This window comes from Crocodylus porosus, unplaced genomic scaffold, assembly GCF_001723895.1.
Source record: "Crocodylus porosus isolate Cpor-Errol unplaced genomic scaffold, CroPor_comp1, whole genome shotgun sequence".
Taxonomy (NCBI): domain Eukaryota; kingdom Metazoa; phylum Chordata; order Crocodylia; family Crocodylidae; genus Crocodylus; species Crocodylus porosus.
The window spans coordinates 41,648,670-41,667,914 of NW_017728949.1; the positions used below are offsets into that span (position 1 = coordinate 41,648,670).

At 41.5% G+C, this 19,245-nt stretch overlaps 1 pseudogene; it reads left to right on the forward strand.

Moving 5' to 3' along the window:
- The window catches only part of LOC109322484, a 281,987-nt pseudogene that overhangs the window by 227,171 nt on the left and 35,571 nt on the right, over positions 1–19,245 (forward strand).

Sequence of the window (19,245 nt, forward strand, 5' to 3'; positions counted from 1 at the left end):
CAAATTTTTCTCAATTCATAGGTTCTGATTGACATGCACCAGCAATAAGGCGTTGCACAATTAAAGCTGATCTGTATTCCTGGCCTGGGCAGCAATTGCCATAGTGATGTGACACTGTTTGATCACTGTGGCACTGAAACTATACTGAATTTCCCCTTGTTTTGAAAAGGGCAATGCTTTAAAAAAGAGCGAGAGAAAGAGAGATGTTGGCACTTTATTATTTTTTAACATTAATCACATTGATATGCACAAACTGTAAGAGAAGGGGCTTGTCTTGTTATCCGTAACTCAGGGGAAAGAAGGAAAAATGGTATCATGTTTTATCCATTTGGCATATTACTTACAGAAAGTCAAAAATGAGGGGAGTCAAGTGAAATATAACACATTCAGAGCCCTCACTGTCTTGGATTTCTTTTTGGATGGGAAATAGATCTGAATGGCATGATTTTCACCTACAATCCATTCTCCCCACACACTCCCCCCCAGATTTCACTGCACAGTCTGGTAGGTCAGAGACAGCCTACTAGGTATATTGGGGGGAATAGAGAAGGGGTTAATATTGCAAAAGGAGAAGGGAAAAGTGAAATTGTACCCAAAGTATTTTCTTGTATGTAATATTTAATGTGATGAAATCTTGAAAAAAATGCTTAAGTTTATGCTGCCTCCAGGCAACTTCCAGTTCCCCAAACAGTTTGCATTCACGAACTCTCCAGAGGTTTGCTGTCTCTGGCAGCACTCCCCTGGTCATATTTTAACCCGCATGAGCTGGAGCTATTCTTGCCCCAGATTAATCACACACAAGATTTTTTATCTTTTCACAGGCCAAAATCATAGCTGCCTTTTGTTAAAAGCATTTGCCCAAAATGACATGCATCTGAATCAGTGACAGCTCTCAGGTCCCATTGTGGCTAGAAATGGGAGTATACTACCACTGGAAAAGGAGGGCTCCTGGCTATTCCTTTGGACATGCCTTGCTTGATTCTAATCCCAGAGAGCCCAGAAATATTAAAATTTTAAATTGTGACTTTATTGTATCTAAAAATATATTTTAGATTGTTTTAGAGATCTCCAAAATTCAGTTAGTTATAATAGATTTCTCCCTCTGAGGCGTTTAGAGTTTGGCTCATGGTAGGTACTAAGGGGGCAAAGGGAAACAAAGAAGTTTAAATTCACTCTAATGTTTTTAAATAGTTTCTATTAAATACTTAAGATAAACATGAGCCATCTCCAGCAGCATTAGGGATGCCTTAAGGTAAGGCCTGATATTTTTCTTTGCATATGGGGAATTTCTAGCTGGTAGAGAGTTGGTTTCTTGGAATAGAAGGTAGAGACAGGGCTCCATGTGCCTGGGAAAGCCAAGCTGACAGAGAAGCTCTCTGAGTCTTAGACATCTCTCTTCCTTGTGCTGGGTGACGGTATAAATTTATACCCTCACCTCACGCAAAGGAGACAGAAGTGCAGCAGAAAACCATTTATATTGCCAAGCTCCTCCCCTTCACTTTGATATGTGTTCAGAGCTGCTGTGTAACATCCACACAGAAAGCCCTAACTATAATGGTCTGGAATAGTATGGAGGTTTTTATTGGCAGACAAGAAGCTTATCTACCTATGTCCTTAGACCAACATGGCTACAACCAACACCCCCAAGGTTTTTATTGTCCACTTATTTAAAATATATTTATTGTCTCAGAAATGTTGTGCCATGTAATTCATTTTATCATTCCTATTGATAATATGTCTGTATACCTCAACCAACACATTTGTGGATTCCATGTTGCACATTATATCCATATGGTGCCTCTGTACAAGATTTTAGGTGACCATTAGCAAGCAAGTTTTACAATTAGCAAAGCAATTAACAATTAGCCATTGACCATTAACAAAATAACTCTTATAACTCTCTGATGAGGTAGCCAATACTGTTGTACTCATTTGCAGGTGGGCAAACTAAGTCACGTGGTGATTTTAGGGATTTTTCCTACAATCTGCAAAGCCAAATCAGTGGCAGAACTGGGGATGGAATTGGGATCTGTTACCTAGTTTAACAATTAGATCTGTGGCAGGCTGGCCAGTGGGCTCACCACCAGCCCAGACTGTTAGCTTGCGCCCGAAGGGCTCAGGCTTCATTGGTGGAGACAGGTTTTCCTTCCTTACCAATCAGGAAGACAGCCCCGCCCTGATCCAGGGGCAAGGTGAAAGAGAGGACCTGAGAGGGAACTAACCCCTCGGGCTTCCTCATTCGTCCATTCCCAATTTGGGGCAGACACAAATGGCTTTTGGTGAGGGACAACGAAGACAGGGCTTGAGAAGAGCTGGTAGAGCTGACCAGCGGGGCAGAGCAGTTGCCCCAGAAGTGCCCAGAAGATGCCTTCACCTAGTGTGAAGCAGCAAGCAGCTGCATCCCAGCCATGCTGTGGAGGGAGCTGCATTGTCAGTGAACGAGGGTCCAGGAGCAGACAGGACCTCAGTAGCTGTATGCAACAGCATGGGTCCCCAACCCTGCATGAGGCTGGAGCCTTCAGTGCATGGACTGATGCACCAGGCCTGTGGAGCTGAAGCAACTGCCACGGCTGCACAAGGCAAGTGTGGGTCCCTGTCTCTGCAAGTGGCAGAGGTCCCATGATGCATGGATCAATGCACGGGGCTGGTTGAACTGAAAGGGACCACAGCAGCTGCATGAGGCAGCGTGAGTCCCCAACCCTGCATGAGGCAGGAGCCAGGCCCTCAGTGCACAGAGCAGTGCACAGGGCCCTACAGCTGGCAGGACACCATGGCTGCATGGAGCAGCATGGGTCCCTAACCCTGCATGAGGCAAGAGCTGGGCCACCAGTGCACAGATTGGTGCACAAGGCTGTAGAGCTGATGGGCCACCACAGCTGTATGAGGTGGTGCCAGGTCACCATTTCTGCAGGCACCCCTTCAGTGTACAGGGCAGTACATGGGGCTGAGATCTCAGTGGAGCTGATGGGGTGCCAAGGGCTAAATGAGGCAGTGTGGGTCCCCATCCCTGCATGAGGCAGGCACCCTTTTGGTGCACAAGGCAAGAGAGGGCCGACATGCCCCGGTGGTTGCAGAAGGCAACTCGGGCCTTCCTGCCACAAGCAGCAACTGGAGAGATGACCACCCCAGTGAGGCAGGATGCCCCGCCTCCAATCCAGTGGTAGAGACAAGCCCAACCCTCCAAAAGCTGCTGAGAGTCATGAATTACCCAGGAAGGGGACTCCCACAGGGGAGGAGGAGGGAACTTCCCTCACTGTGGGTGATCAATGGGAAGCCCCTGATGGGGGGGGGTTTCAATTTGCCCTTGGACATAGAGAGGAGTCTAGGGCCCCTGTTTATTAAGGACGGTTTCCTGGTTACGGGCCCTTCCTAGGTGAGTAACCTGGGAGGGGGAAATAATGTTCTGTTAGGTAATGGGATCCTTTCCTGGGTGTCATTTCTTCTTTGGGCACAGCTGATGTGCTACTGTTGTGGTCTGTTTCCTTATGCTGTTAGGATTCTTTTTGTGAACCATGCATCCTTATTGTTGTATTGGGAGAGGATTGTAAGCTGTTTTATATCTGAACCCATTGTTTGGGTTATATGTGTATATTTGTGACTCATTGATGTAACCTGATTGTGTATGTTCAATTATTGTCCCATCACTGCCAGATATTTCTGTCATTGTTTTGATGACTAACATTCAATGTGGAATGGATGTTGCAAAACTCAACTTCCTCACCAATGGGATCTTGTGTTTTATCATTAAGTGCTCCTTCACCTGCTGCCTGGAGGGCCCTGTTGAGGGGGCAGAGGCTGCAAACTAATTGGAAAGCCATAGAGGACTAGGCTTGTGCCTGAGTTCAGGGTTGAAAAGAGCTATTGCCTGTGTAAACGTATATCTGTAAATAACATAGATAGATAGATAGATAGATACTAGGGGGTGTGCAAAATGGTCCATATAAGATTCGGATTCAGCTCAAATCAGGGACAGTGATTCGATTGATTGATTTCGATCATTGTCCCAATTCAAATCAGCTGAATCTGAAGATTTGATACTGATTCAGAGAATCAGTGATTCAGCCACAGACACAGCATTAAATATTTTTTCTGCATACCTCAAGGTACCAGGTGCAGCTTGTGAATGCTTGGATGGTGGGGCAGATGGAGCATCCTACAGGAGGGTGGGCCTCCCCCCCCGCCCCCATATGCTTGGCGGCAGATCTCCCCCGTGCTCAGCAATTGGACATGGGGGGACCCCAGGTGCCCCCCCGGACCCAGGAGGCACCAGTCATCAAGCCATTGGGTGTGGGGAGGGTCCATCTGCCCCAGCATCTCGGCATTCATGAGCCACATGGTACCTTAAGGTATGCAGAAAAAACATTTAAAGCTGTGTCTATGTCTGAATCATCAAATCTCTCCAAATTGATTTGGAGGGTTCCAATTTGATTCAGAGAAATTAAAGGGTCTCCTGATTCAATCTGGATTTGGAGATTTAGCTGCCGAATCTCCACTGAATTGAATCAGTGACCAAAGCTTTGCATAGCTCTAATAGATAGATAGATGGGTGGATGGGTGTACATAAGTTCATGGTTATAAGTTTTATATTATGCTGTATCATTAAACCTGTAAATAGTTAACTATCACTGGGTGTCCTTGGTCTCTGCTGTGCTCTGTAGGAAAAGGAGGTGAGCTGACCTACAGCTAGGCAGCCACACTCCTCACAGTGTACACACACCCACTGCCACCTTTCAATTGGAGAGGGGATACCTTCTGCATACCACCCAGGTTACAAATCTAAATGATCACATCTGGCTTTGTGAAACACCAGTGATGTCAATAGTTTGACTTACAGCTTATATTGCTTTCCTGCACATTTATGAAGCCATTCTGGATGATTGCAACATGTTCAAGTCCTAGCTCCCAGCCAAAGATGCTATTCATCTGCTGAAAATTACACTTCTGATTAAGTACTTCACTAGACAGTAAAATACCAGATTGCTCTCTTGGATTTCAAAATTCTCCGTATTTTTACTGATGCTGCAAAACTCAACTTCCTCACCAATGGGATCTGCCCTCCCCTGAGCCATTTCTGTTCTTTCACTGTTACCCTCTTGAGTTGGATGTCATTGTTTTGCCTGGTGCTCTTGTTCTGCCTTTTATGTCAATCTGTCACTTCCTTCTCTATATGAGAACAACCAAGGTTCTGCTGTAGTGTACATGCTTAAAGTTAAGAGCCTGCTTAAGGGCTCAACTGGACTAGGGCCTGAGTTCCTCCCTTTTTCTAAATCTAAGGTAGAATATTCAAAAGAACCTGAGTGATTTAGGAGCTCAAATTCCATTTTCCAATATTGACTTAAGCACTTGGGAGCCTAAATGATATTGAAAGTCAGTGATGCTTTTGTTTATAAGTTACTTGGGTACTTCTGAAAATTTCTATCCCTCATTTTGTACCTTTCTAGTTTCTTTAGCTTCTGAATGGACATCTCTGCAGAATGTTTCTAACATCTCATATGAAGCACGCAACCTTAATAAGAAATATATTGTATTAAATCTTGCTAAGTTTCAGATACCTTTCTGGAAAAAAATGGCATTGTTCTTTTCACCAGGAAAAGTGAAATGTGTGATTGTGTTTTGAATGTTTTGAACAAATGGGAAAAATTACAAGAACTTATCTCCCCCCACCCTACCATTTTCTGACTGTAGCTTCTGATTTTGCAAACTGGGGACAGATTCTAAGAGCAGTCATGTTTACAATGTTCTCGCTCTGTATAATTTAACTTTTAGAAATATAAAATAAGCAGAAATATGTTTCTTACTGTTTTTATTTAAAGGAACTAGACACAAATCTGGCTGCCTTAACCACTGCCTTTTTGAGAGAGCTACAGCTGAGAAAATCCGCTGCCAGGAAGAAGTGAATAGAACTAACAAGACTATTGAGCTGGCCAACAGATTAGTGAAAGGTCTGGAGGTGAGGTCCTACAGGGCAGGCTAATGAAGCAGCCTACAGAAAGCACTTCTTTGTTATACACTACTGATCTGGCAATAACAGAGGCACTTAGCAAAGAACCTGATGAGCTGAAAAAATTATGTCATTATCATTCATTTTTTTATAATAGAAACATGTTTTTGACCTTTACAATTTCTTACATTTTTCCTTGCTGTAGTATATATTAACTGTAAGATTACCTAGTAACTAACATATCTAAGAACATTTAAAAAAATAGTCAGTCTTGGGTATTGACAATGAAGATGATTTATTAAAATGCAATGACTGTATTTGCAACAATTAAACAATGCTAATGATACTGCCCTGAGTTGGGTTACATAGAGTATAATAGAATTTGCAGTACTTAGTTAAGTAATATGATAATTCTCTAATTATCTCTCTGAGATGTGCAGTGGGTATTACATGAGAGAATACATAATGGCAAAGCCCGGAATTATCAAAAAATCCATATTGTCTGTTGATCCAAGTTGGCTCAAGGGAATCAATTTTCACTGATGGATTTTTCATTATCATTCATCTATCATTGATGTAATCCTTTATATATATTTTGAGATATTTTACTCTATCTTAAGATTCATCTGGGACTGGGAATTCTCTTGTGATGGCTCACTGGCATTATAGGTGTTATGGTGTTCTAACCAGTGCTTTTGAGCTGATTTTGTTGCCCAGATCTGTAGTGGACAGCAAAAATTAAGATCCATTTATTATGAAGTAAAGTCATATGGTTGAGTGTGGCTAGTAGAACTTAAACTATAAAATGGTGTTTATAGTTATGGTATTTACAGAATCAATAGAAAGGATTTATTGACCGATAGATGGAGTGTAGTGGGAAAGGCCTATTATCTCTGTTTAAAGAAGTAAGATGAATGAATTTAAAATGTTAATGGCCAAGTTGAAAGTATTGCATATTTTAGCAAGGAACTCATGCTTCCAAAATGAAGCCATATAAATAAAATAAGATAGTATTTTTTAAGTACACCAATAAATGGTTATTCTGGAGCATCTGATGATAATATTTTCTTCTGTCTAATATATCACATTGTTTGGTTCTACCAAGACTGCCTGCTGTGGTTGACAAGCTCTGGAATAGCATCCATATAGAGATGAAAAGGATGACCATGTTGCGGGGGAAGGAGGAGCATAATGGAGAAAAAATCTAAAGGAGAAGGTAGCGATAAAAGGAAAGAAAAGTTGAGTCATTCACTATATGAAGATGATAATGTGAATTTTAACGGAAAGCCCTCCACCAGGCACCTTCCAAAGTACCAGTTCTCTGAAGAAACTGGGCAGCTCTGTTATAGGAAATTGAAGCTATCATTCATACTTAACTGGTCAAATTCATCCAAGCTTAATAATAACCCAAAGCTGTGGCTATTAGGTGGCCTATGTTAATTTGAATAGTTTGACTGCAGTTCATGCTAAGCAGGTAGATTGACTATTTTGCATCTTAATTTTTGCTGAGAAAATACTCTCATTGTTTTCAATGAAATAATGCAATTGTTATTATGCTAAAGCTACTGCTGCAATGAGTAGCAATGAGTGTTGCGTAAAGAGGGTTCACAAAATTCCTCAAGAGCAAGTAGTATGTAAATGGATCCTTGCCACCTTAATCTATTGTTAAACATAGTTTCACCCTGAAAATTATCACTTATATTATAAATAGTACTGGCATTCTCTCCTCTAATTCCTGAGATAAAATATTGAATGAACCACCTCATAAGCTGAAGTTCTCTAGCTACAAGAAAAGGAATGCGGGCAAAATCTTCAGCCAGTTGGATGTCATGGCAAATCTAATATTGTTTTTACTGGAGGAAAATCATGTCTTAATATAGTGAATGGCATCTCTTGCCCATCCACTCTTGTTCCTGAGCCCCCACACAAATAGTCTTACCCTAGGGCAGGAGAGTCTAATTGCTACTTGGTGCCCATTCAGTCTCCAATTGGTGCTAGCTATACTCTGGAAATCTGCCTGCTGAACATTCATTTCTTATAAATCACCAAGCAGCCATTTTCAATACCATCTCCAGCCTGAATTGAAATTGAACTAGTGATTTAGTTATTTTTCAAAGACATTAGCAGTTCTCACAGTCATTCAAACCCATGACTAAGGTAATACACCTGTGCAGAAACTCTGGATCCTGTCACAAATGGCTACTCCTTTGTGACTATAGAAGAGGATGATATTGACTAGATTTTGTCTTTCTCCACAGTAGGAGCATGAATTTGAAGACAGAATATTTTGTGCAAAATACCTGCTTTGGATTTGCTGTGCAATGTCCACATTATTTCTCTTGCTTCTGGCAAATCTGAGTAACACAAGACAAAACCACAGCAATAACTACTTGCTTTTTGCAATTTATTTTTTAAAAATAGATGAATTTTATATGCTTTTTAATCCTTGTACTCTAGTCAGAAAATGTTAGATGGGCCCAGTCTGTAGCTCAATATCATGAACAAGAGAAAACCCTCTTGTTCATGATAATGTAAGAGATGTGCTGCTAACTGCAACTTTCATTTCTGATGCTGGCTCATTTTCAAAAAACTTATTGGCATGAACTAGTTCAAAATGTGTGGTTGCCTTATCTGAAATGCCAAAAGGTAAGTCAGGACTTGCAATGATGGCTGCTCATTAAAATATACAAGCTTCTTTCTTCTAAAGATTGACAGTACATCAGAAAAATTCAGCACCTGCCCTATTTTCTTTCTGACCTGTTGACTTACAGCATAGATTAGTTGTTTTGTTGTTTTTTTAGCAAATACCTCATTGGATAGGATGGCATATTTGGAAATGACAAATTGGCAAAATGCATTCCTGAACAAGAACAAAATTTAACACTGGGTAAAGCTGCATCTTTGAACCATGTTCATTATCTGGTTAGAACTAGACATGCTGATTAACCCATAGACATAGGGGCCACCATGCCCTACCCTCTTATACATTTAGGGGAAATGTTTTGTAGCCAGGTCCATCTTCTAATATTCTGGTGAGTGGCATGCCATGCTGTTTGCATGAGGAAACAGCTTTTTATTACTCTATTGTCTCCCCTCCCTTGTTCACCAGTGCATCACAAAGAAAGATTTAGTACTTGGTTATAGCATTTGACTGGTAGTGAATATTATAGTTAGGGTTACCTTGAGACTTGCACCTCAACCTGCTGTTTTCACATGCTCATAACTTTCTATGAATAAGAAATTCTTTTCATCTGATTTTTTTTCGGGCTTGCTCTTAGTTGAAATATGAAGTCTTTGGTAAGCATGACTTAAAATCCATTTTTTTTCATTCATTGTTTATTCATGCAAGGATAGAAGAAAAGGTATTTTTAGTTGAAAAAAAACCCAACCCACCAATTATATATCTTTGCACATTTACAACTTTAAAAAACTGCATATTCCAAGAGTCAGGGTGTAGGTTGTAAACATATTGGTCTAAGGAAATAGGCACACAAGGTTCTTTGGGTAAATCTGATATCTTTTATTAGACCAACTCAAATAGTTGGAAAAATTCTCCTTAGCAAGCAAAGGGTGTTTGCGCCAAAAGCCTGCTTAGATGAATTTTTCCAACTATATGAGTTGGTCTAATAAAAGATCTCAGATTTACCCAAAGAACCTTATCTGCATATTCCAAGATGAAACTTCCCAGGTAGTGAGTTTTGACTTAGGGCTAGTCTTCTAATTAGTTACAAAGAAAGTAAATTCCATATAGAAGCTACATCAGCTTCTTTGTATGCAAATATGGCATCACTCAGAGGAATCAGCTCAGTGATTAGAGTCTTGTGAATCATGAGCTTTGGTCAAAAAGATTGCTCAGTGAAGCTCAGGGGGACAAAGGACCAAAAAGTTGTCTCTTAAGAGCTTTTAGCCTTTCCTTCTCCTAGGGCTGTCTGAGTCCCAGGCCAGTCATTAGAATAAATTAAAACAGTCTGAACAGTTTGAGCAGCCTGAAGGCTGCTCTAAGTTATTATGCCAGCTGCCAAAGGGCTATTTTAACAACTAATCATATAGTATAAAAAAATAAGTATATGGTGTAGCATAAATAAAATAGGCCTCTGCTTTCCCAGCTACCTTTCCTCTCCCCCAGCCCAACACCAGAGGATGTTATATGGCATGTGAAAGGATCACAGCAGTAGTTCAGTACTACCAAAGATTCCCTTATGCTGCCTGGTTATTAGAGCAAGCTAGTGCTAACATAGGGCAAAAAACAGAAATAAAATACAATGTAATGTTAAGACTATAATTTCAAACACTCAGAAGTTAGGTAATATTGGAAGTAAAGAGTTTTCTTGTAATTTTTGCATATTCACCTATGTTCTGATATGAATTAGAATAGCCCAAGACATCAATAACTTCTCTGAAAACAAAGGATTTCCTATAGATTTGTAGCTGAGAGTAGAATTTGGCCCACAGGATACTGGCTATACTGCTAGATATAAATGATTAATATACAGTGAACCCAGTTCCACCCTTCAGTCCATGCTAAATTCCAAATTACTTCAAAGAATGCTTATGAAAAGGACTTTATGATGTGGATGCCTCTGACAGCAGGAGCCTGGATTCAGTGATCTATATCCTGTATTCCTATGAACATTCCACAGAGGGACAAAATGTTTCCTGTTTTTTCAACTTTGCAGGGTTATGTCTTCTATGAGAATCTTAGTTTATCGATTCCCTGGCTTTTGAATGTTTAAAATAAAAAAACACATTTTTTTCACAAAAAGTGAAGTGCAATGATTTTTTCCTGTGGATGTTGATCGTTCTTCACAAATACATGTGAGGAGATACTGTGACACACAAGCTTTTGAAACTAGGAATTTAAAAGTTAACCTTTATTATTTTAGGTCCTCATTCCAATGACGGAAGGTCTTGATCCAGTCTCCATGCTGACGGATGATACGACAATTGCTAAATGGAACAATGAAGGCTTGCCTGGTGATACCATGTCCACACAAAATGCCACTATTCTTACAAACTGTGAATGCTGGCCTCTATTGATTGACCCCCAGCTCCAGGGGATCAAATGGATAAAAAGCAGATATGGCTCAGATTTGAAAGTCATCCATTTGAGTCAAAAAGGGTAAGCGCTAGTTGGCAGCTACCAATATTAGTAGGAATAAAAACATTTGTTTAGCTGTTGAAGAGATGCAGTAGCTAGTTCTATGCTGTTGTGTCATGTTGTTTTCTCTGGATTTCAGGAAGCATTAAAAACATAAATAAAATATTTTCTCACTTTATATCTATCAAAGTATCCAGTAATTTAACATGGCCTTTGACACTTGTGCTAGTACAGCAGCATCAAATTTAAATGGACCAATGACAATTTGGATTTTTACAGGTACATTAATATTATACAGGAAGCAGTTCTTGCTGGACATCCTGTTTTGATAGGGAACTTGGAGGAGACCATTGATCCTGTACTTGACCTGCTCTTGGAAGGCAAATGCTCAATTAAGGAAGGTATCTCTTTTTACTATCTATTTATTCTATCAGTTGTCTCTCCATTATATTTTAGATTTGTTTAATGTATCTTCCAACCAAAAGTCTCCTCCTACATCTGTGGAAAGTCTTGACTAATCTCTAATCTTGCAAGGCCTCTGATCTGTTGGACCCAGCTGTGTCTTTTCCCAGCCACTTACACCTGTCGCTATTAAGTGTCACATCCCTCAGACCCATTATAGAACAGACTTCCATTTTCCCTGGCTTTATCTCTTTGATCTTTACTCTATCACCCATGTCTGTTGTAGGACTCAGAAGGATGGTATTATTTATCACACTGTCACAGGATATCCCAGTGTGGAATTTTCCTCATTCCCCTGCTATACCAGAGGGCCACATCCAGACAAACACGGATGTTTGGTTCGGCACGTGGCAGGTTACCCTGGGTGGAGTAGGGAAAGCTGGGGCCAGCACAGTTGCTGGCCCCAGAAGCCTATCCTGGGTGTTGGGGAAGCTGCAGCCACATTGCTCCTCCAGCTTGGAGCCTGGCCAACAGCTGGAGTGTAGCTCCAGCAGGCTAGGATCCAGTTTTGGTAGCATGCAGTATCCCCATGTGTCCTGCCCTGCTTTTTTTTTCTGCGCAGGTGTTTTTGAAGATCCAGGGGTCAAAACCCCCCCACTGAGCTGCAAGGTAGCAGCACAGGAAACACCTGAATGTGCAGTATGTGGCACCCCATACAGGTCTGCAGTGCCACATGTGACACAGCCACACTCGCCTGGAGGTGCTCTCATTATGGGACATAAATGATTAACATTTAAGAAAAAGAATTCTACTGCTGGTTCTCTTTCCCTAAGAGATGTAGGTGGATGGGATCCTTTTCTCCAATCTGCTTCTTCTGTGATTTATTCATTTTATTTTAAATATTTTGTCAAGGGAAACTGCATGCCTTTCAATTCAGGTCTTGTACTCAGCCATTTATTCTGGTATTGTTTCCCCCACTTCCGCATTGTAATACTGAATCACCTCCTCTTCTTCCTCGTTCACCTGCCTTTCTGCAGCTCCCAGAGATTCTGCTTTCCATGCCATGTCCCTCCAAGGGACTGAAAATGCCCCATCTCTGTTAGTCACAGCTGCTATTGCCCAGATTATGTGTGAACATAGAAATCCTTCATTCTAGCCTGTTATATTACCTGGTTTATCTAATCTCTCCAAAGCACTTAACCCCAAGAAGCTTGCCACAGCACAGTACTTACCTACAGTCTAGGCTAGAGAGGAATCTATTAATGGAATAGCACAGAATTCCTCTAATTCTCTTTCTCCACTATTTACTTCTATTTGAGGGAAGTAGTAAGTGAGCCACGGCACTGAATTTCCTACTCCTGAAGCTTAGTTTAAATTATTACAGATATAAAAATCCCTAATCAGATAGTTAAATGAAGACGCAAAATGTACCTAAGTTCAGTCATCACAATCTCTAAATTCCAATACTAATCCTTTCTCCTCTTTTTCTCTTGCCAACCATACTTTCCTCACTTGACCTTCGCTCTTATTATGAGTATTCTTCCTCAGTGAGTACCCATGCTTTATCTACCAGCAAAATCCTTCTTATGTTGACTATTGATCCACTCCTGCATGCCAACTTGGAACTTGGGGGAAGGAAGTGGGGGAGACATCTTTAATTTCTCACACCCCTGGACCATTTGATTCAAGAAGGGATTTCACGGTGAGCTGAGACTCAGAAAGAGACTGTTACTACTATTTTGGTTGCAATTCTGATTCGACTAAAGGCAGAAGTCATGTGCTTTCTGTTCAGTAGGCTCTATCATCTCTTTCTCACTTGTATAACTCATCTAGGCACCCCTTTTACATTTACTGTCATACTGTTTTCCTCATACTTATGGGATTTTATTTGAGAAGTACAGTTATGTCCTACTACTGTGTATTTTTGTTTGCCTTTGTAGATACATAAGAGTAGGAGACAAGGGATGTAAGTTTCACCCAAAATTTCAGCTGATCCTCCACACCAAGTTTGCAAGACCCTATTACAAACCAAATATCCAGACGCAGACCATTTTAATCAATTTCACTGTAATTCAAGAGGCTTTAGAAGATCAGTTGCTGGCACATGTTGTCCATATGGAAAGACCAGACTTAGAACACTTAATGTGAGTTTGCTTACTCTCATATCTGTTATATTAGTTTTTGCACTTTAGAATGACGCTTCTAGTTGCAGAAGGGACCACAAGCCATACAGCCTTTCCACCATTTTTGCTTTCATCAGTTGATTTGTATAACTCTTGTGCATGTCCCTTGTGTCCATATTGAATAATTTTCATTAGATGGATGCAACTGAACCAAAGCCTTAGATCCAAATGTTAGTGGGATTCAAACTCCAAACATTTGCATTTACAAATAGCCTCTATAACTGATCAGAACAAAACTCCAGATCTGAACTCCTGGGCTTTGTCCAGACACGCAGGGACATGTGCTTGCAGTGGCACAAACTGCCTCAGCGCACGCCCCGAATGTGCACTTTATTGCGGGGCAAATGATCCGTCAGTGGGCAAACTGCCCTTGCCCAGCTCCTGCTGGTTCTTTAGCCAGAGAGAACTGGAGGCTGGGGCCAGCATCAGTGCTAGCTTCAGCAGCCTTACCTGGCAGCCTGGAGCAGCAGGGGAACAGGTAAGGCAGCACAGCGGCCTGGCTGACAGCCAGAACATTGCTCTAGATGACCTGGCCTCTGTGTCAGCACACACTTGTTATGCATGCATTGCACCAATTCAGTTGCTGGGTGGGGGGTTGCTACCAGAAACTCTTGGTAGGAAATTTCGGCCCCACATTGCAAATTTGTAGCACAGAGCATGTTTTAACATTCACTGCATGTGATTTGTGGTGCTACAGACTGCATGCCCTAGCATGTCTGGATGTGTCCCTGGGGTTCTGAAGGTGTTTGAAATGCTAGGAAAAGTAACCTCTTCTAACAGTGAAAACCAGACTGTGGGCATTCTACACTAGATGTGGCAGTGGGGTGGGGGGTAGATGGGCAACATTGCTAGGCAAATATAGTTTATTGTCTTCTGTGGGTTTGTGAAGATGCTGACTGTCACAGTAGTGCCAGTGGGGGAAACATCAGGATTAAATGAATATCTTTAGGTCCTATGTGTCTACACCTTTTTCAGACTGGGACTGGGGTTCATAAGTTACATGGGTACACTGGGAAATTTTACCTCAGGTTTCATTCCTCAGAGGGAGGACATGGAGAGGTACCATTGCCCCTGGAATAAATTTGACTCTGATTTTTTGCCAGCTGAGCAGGGTAGCAGTAAGACTATAGTTATGTTTGAGATGGATATGGCATTCGGTACTTAAATTTCAGCCATGTGAATGTTTTGTTTGGGCTGAATATCTTATGCTTGTTTTTAGCCAAAAGGTTTGGATGTTGATTTGGCTTTGTTCTTTGTCCTTTTTTTCTTTGTTTCTAGTGATGGAATTGATACACACAGCAAATTTTTTTTGGTCTTAAGTTTCATAGTTTCATAGTTAGCAGGACTGGAAGGGACCTGAGAAGATCATCAAGTCCGACCCCCTGCCATGGCAAGAAAGAATGCTGGGGTAAGATGACCCCAGGAAGGTGTTTATTTAGCCTTCTCTTAAAGACCCCCAGGGTAGGAGTGAGGACCACTTCCCTTGGAAGTTCGTTCCAGATCCTAGCCACCCTGACTGTGAAGTAGTGCCTCCTGATATCCAGTCTGAATCTGCTGTCTGACAGCTTATGGCCGTTGTTCCTTGTTACTCCTGGTAGTGCTCGGGGGGAACAAGGACTCTACCATTGCTTGCTAGTTTCCCTTGGCCAGTTTATAGATGGCCACCAGATCCCCTCTCAGCTTCCTCTTTTGGAGGCTGAACAGATTCAGATCCTGTAGCCTATCCCCATAGGACCCGCCCTGCTTCCCCCGATCATGCAAATGCCCTCCTCTGAACCCTCTCGATGTTATCCACATCCCTCCCGAAGAGCAGCGCCCAGAACTGGATGTAGTACTCCAACTGCGACCTGACCAAGGTTGCATGGGGGGGAGGATCACCTCCTTGGACCTGCTCGTGATGCATCTGTGGATGCATGACAAGGTATGGTTAGACTTTCTGACTGCATCCCCACGTTGGAGGGCCCATGTTCATCTTTGAGTCAGTAATGACTCCAAGATCCTTTTCTGCCTCTGTGCTGGTGAGAGGGGAGGTCCCCAACCTGTAGGTATGCTGCTGGTTCTTCCTCCCCAGGCGCAGTACCGTGCACTTGTCAGTGTTGAAATCCATCCTATTCTTATCTGTCCACCTCTGTAACCTGTCCAGATCTAATTGCAGCTTGTCCCTCCCCTCTAGCATGCCCACCTCCCCCCACATCTTAGTGTCATCTGGGAATTTGAACAAGGTGCTATTCATCCCCTCGTCCAAGTCACTGATGAAAATGTTGAACAGTGCAGACCCGAGGATTGAGCCCTACGGAACCCCACTGCCCACATCCTTCCAAGTCGAAAATGACCCGTCCACCACCGCTCTCTGGGTGTGGCCCCCCAGCCAATTGGTGACCCATCTGACCATTTAGGGATCGACACCACAGTTGCCTAATTATTTAATGAGAATGGGATGAGAGACAGTTTCAAAGGCTTTTCTAAAGTCCAGAAAGACTATCTCCACCGTGATGCCTGCGTCCAAGGCTTTAGTGACCTGATCATAGAAGGCCACCAGGTTGGCCTGACAGGTGAACCCATGTTGGTTGCCCCTAAGCATACACTCTCCTGCTGGTCCCTCACAGATGTGCTCCTGGATAATTTTCTTGAAGAGCTTCCCCAGGACCAAGGTAAGACTAACAGGCTTATAGTTTCCTGGGTCCTCCTTCCTCCCTTTTTTGAAAATACGGACCACATTGGCCCTCTTCCAGTCCTCTGGCACCTTGCTAATTCTCTCAGCACTCTGGGGTGGAGATGGTCAGGACCTGCTGATTTGGATGTGTCCAGTCGCACCAGGAGGTCCCTGACTAAGTCCACTCTGACCCTGGGCCTGGCTGCGTCTCCCCTGGGACCGTCAGGGATCATGATGAGGGGATGACCTGGTCCCTGCTCAGAAAAATGGAGGAAAAGAAATTGTTAAATACATTAGTTTTGACGTTTGGTGTGACCACCAGACTTCCCAGTGTGTCCTGCAGGGGCCCCACATTACTCAGAACCTTCTTTTTACCCCCTATGTATTTAAAAAAGGACTTCTTATTATCCTTGATCAGGGTTGCTAGTCCCAGTTTCATCTTTGCCTTACCCTTCCTAAATTAATATAAATAAGTAAATATAACAGCTTTGGTTTAGACTTAGCATGAACATGGTCTCATTTTAAATGTGAAAAAATCTGAGACATAATGAAAGCAGAAAAGAAGATAAAGCGCTGTATTGTGACAGTTGAGCACATTGTGTGAAGTTGGACCTGGAAAATGCCAAAACAGAATCCATGATCAGATCTCACTCAATCCTTTTCCCAAGACCCCAACAATTTTTCCTCAGCTGGTCTACAAGTATAAGGTTCTGCAGGTTTGGGGGTGGGAGATACCATAAATTGTAAAGAACAATGCCTGCCTGAAGGTAGCAATTACATCCTGAGAAGTTAATGCAAATGATCCTTACCTCAAAGGGCATTGTCTAGTGGACAGCTGGAGACCAGGGACTGATGTCAGCAAGGTCACAGAACTAGTTGTTGAACTAGTTGTAGAGCTATTGGCAGAATCAGGAATACCACATGGGTGCCCATAGAGAGAAAAGTTTGGGGGACGTGATTGTTTGCAAATCATCAAGGCACTGCATTTTTAGGCCACAATTTTTGCAAGCTCTGCTCAGCCTCTAACGCTTTTAACCAAAGGGCTACTGCCTCAGACATTCCATTGCTTTTCAGCTACTAATAGTTTGTATGAGCTTTTCCTTGCAAGAGGCTGGCATGACTTGTAGGCTGTGCCTTCAGAACTATGGTAGGAAGCGGTCAGAAGTAAATCTGGATGTTCAGCTTTCATTTTTTAGGATGGAATCCATAGGAAGTAATTAGCTAAGTTTTCTGATTTAAATCTCCTTAGTTAAGTTCAGGATAAAGGTTACAATTCATACCTCTCCCACCTTTTCATATTCATCCAAATATAAGTACTAAAGCCTAGATTTATAGTGAAGTTTTAAGAGATTGGGGTATCTGAAGCAAAAAGGGCACGTATTTCTGCTATTAACATGGAGTGATTTATGGATTTGCAAACTAGCCATTTTCATTTCAGCCTGAACTCACAAAGCAGCAAAATTATTTTAAAATTGAGTTGAAAATGCTTGAGGATGAATTACTGACACGCCTTTCAGCTGCTGAGAGTAATTTCCTTGGGGATACTCTTCTGGTTGAAAAGCTGGAAACAACAAAACACACAGAACCAGAAATAGAAATAAAGGTAAACTATGAAAAGATTCAGATTAGCAAAATAATGATCACTTGGATAGGATGAATGTGTTTTGGTTTTTTTATCTAAAAGAAAGATGTTTTCTTTCAGAATTACACATATTGTGCAACCACTTCTTTTTCAACCTATTAATTTAGAGGACCTCAGGACATATCAGGGATTCTCTTTAATAGCAATTTTTCCATGAGAAACAACCTCGATTATTTGAGTAAGATAAACTGCACTGGTATGTGCTCTTGAAGATATTACCATGCAATTTGTGCCTTGAAAATTATAAAATGAAAGTGTTTTATATACAATGAAATCCTTTTATCTGTTCAAAATAAATGCTATATTAAAGTTATTTTACATTTTTATATATGACCTTTGATTGAAAATTAGTTTTTTTATACTTCCAGTTTCTTATAACCTCAGCTCTTTTATTTATTTTTTCCTATATTAGCTAGTTTAAAATTAAGATGAGACCATTCTAGATTGAGTTATTGGTTGTTTGGCATTCCTAAACGTTATATTTAGGGGACTACATAAAATACTATTTGGAAAAAGGCAAGGATTAATTTAGTGAAATGCAACCTGTTCATTTGATCAGGCTTTTCTAGCTCTGAAAAATCAGGACTGTTTGCAATATATGTCCAGTAGGGTAAAACCTGTCACTGAGGAACTGAGAAGTTAACACAAAAAGAAAAAAGAGCTCAGTACTAATTTTAGTTATGCTGACTCACAGTATTGCATATCTTGTGTATGCAGTTACCAAGCACACAAATGAAGAAGCTAACATTAAAAATCATTGCTTTTTGCAGTCACAAATTGTGTTCACTTATTTATAAATGTCTTGTGATATCAATAGTAAATACATAGCGCACCCATATCATTTTCATGTTCAGACTACTTTGTAAACAGCATTTACTAATTCAAGCTCAGTACTTCCCTCTTAGTAGGAAAATGAGTAGTAGCATCCCTATATTACAGACGAGAAAACTGTCTTAGTGTAAGGGAATTTTCCAGAGAATCTATTCAGTGTCTAAGACAAATCAGACCTGAGAGATCTAGTCATTATACCACATTTGCCTGCATAAAAGTGATGACATCAGCAAAACAACTAGAGAAACATCTCTCAGAACATGAATCACAGTATATCTCTTATCTCATGGTCTCTTAAGTGGGAGACTTATGCTTCCCTAGCTCCTTCTCAGGTTGAGAAGATTCAGTTACTGTGCAGGACAGTACAATGCTGAAAGATATGTGGGGAGCCGGAGGAAAAGCAAGGGCAACGTTGGACCCCTGCTAAACCAGATGGGGCAACTGACAACTGACGCCCAGGAAATCTGGGTGAGGGGAATCCCCTACCCTCCATCA